The sequence below is a fragment of the Galeopterus variegatus genome, unplaced genomic scaffold (genome assembly GCF_000696425.1).
Source record: "Galeopterus variegatus unplaced genomic scaffold, G_variegatus-3.0.2 Scaffold436, whole genome shotgun sequence".
Lineage (NCBI taxonomy): Eukaryota > Metazoa > Chordata > Mammalia > Dermoptera > Cynocephalidae > Galeopterus > Galeopterus variegatus.
Window position 1 is genome coordinate 69999 of NW_007726547.1, and position 1776 is coordinate 71774.

Consider the following 1776-nt stretch of genomic DNA (forward strand, 5'->3'; position numbering starts at 1 on the left):
CATTTCTTGGTGAGCCCTAATCTGACCCATCTCTGGGTTGTCAGGAGATGTTTTTACCCATTTCACCTCAACATAAACAACCGTGATAAGAATGTTGCTGCTGACAACTAGAGCTGAATAAACGCAAGTCAGATATGAACTGAACCCTGAAACCAGATCTTTGGCCAAGGTCATGACTGGTTTAGAAATCTGTGTTGTTTTCCTTCCTGTCACTTGCCAGCGATATATGGCACTTTTCCCCCATGTAGTTTGCAGTTGGCTGGGCCCTGAGCCATGCAAGACTGTTTTTAATGGCAAAACCTTCAAAATTGTGCTTAAAATATTTGCATCATAAAATCCCTCCTGGAAGCCAAACTACAGTTTCAGAAGGAGCCTTCTAGCAAGCACCAGAGCTTGCCCTCAGAGACATAAGAAAGGCTCCTGCTAAAAGCACCGTCTTCCAGCAGTTGATCTCGAGGCTGATAACACCCCAGGAGAATCGAATCACAGTGAGGCACCCCCAGTGTCTAAGAACAAACTTTAAATGGCTTTTCTAAGCCAGCAACAGTGTGAGATGACTCAGCAGTTTGTTCAGCAATTCAGAAAAAGAGTGTTTTTCACACATTTAATTGATCCTGTGAGCAAATAAGTGCTAAGCAAGAAAAATGAGTTAATTGCTCAACTTCACGGTGGGAAGACTTGGTCCCTTGATTCTTGCACTTTTCTCCTATGTCCAGCATTAAATAGACCCATCTGGGAAGTGACAGGCTACTGCAGATATAACTTGCTTGAAAAANAATGTGAGGAAAGGTGATTATCTCCTTGAACAAAGAATTCTTGATCTTAGGGGACTCACATTGGAATACTTTCAAAGTACAATTCCGTACTATAGGGTTTAACCTAAAGACACTAAATTTATGGATGAAAGATATTCACAGATTTTTACTTTACTGAATGGATTATAGAGGGAAGAAGAGGAGGAGGGGGACGAATACTGCTGGGAAGATGAAGAATTTTGGAGAAAAGAACCCATTTAACAAGGAGGTAAGTTCATTCCATGTGGAAATGCAATGAAATCTCCCCCTTTCCCCATGAGCTCTAAAGCAGAATATCAGTTTCTTGTTTAAAAAAAGAAAAATTTTTAAAAAAAGCTATATTCAGAATTACAACCCTCATCCCCCCACACACTAAAAAAAAGTCAATTTAATTCAACCAGCTTTTGTGATCTAATCATTACTCAGAGCTGAAGGTGGTTTTCCATTAAAGCGTCTCTGTCACTCTCACTTTCTGACCTGTGAACGCTCTTATTAGCTGCCTTATTAAGATGATATCCTGTCTCTGAAGAAAAGATTATCTCCTCACCTGACATGTCATTGTTGGAGTAATCTTTGTTTCCCCCCCAAAGAAAGAAAGGGAAAAAAAAGAAATGACTGCTAAACAGACATTTAAATTTATGGCGCACTAAGCTATGCAAAGGAGGACATTTTTAATAGAATATACTTAGAAGTAGTTAGTTGAACCTTAGTGACTTACTCTTCCATGACTAGCAATTGAAGCCAGAAACAAACTAGTACCTGCTTAATTTTAGGTTGGTTTTGACTGGGGGCAACAACTGAGCTTTCAGGACTCAGAGGATGAAATAAAGAAACACATTAAAATCACCACATATAGAATTACACATGCACTTTGCATACACTATGTAAGAAAATAATCTGAGAGTTTCATTTTCAGAAATAATTCAGGCCCAGTCCAAAAGTTGTCTGACTGGTCCAGCCCATTCCTGGGGGGGGGGGGCCC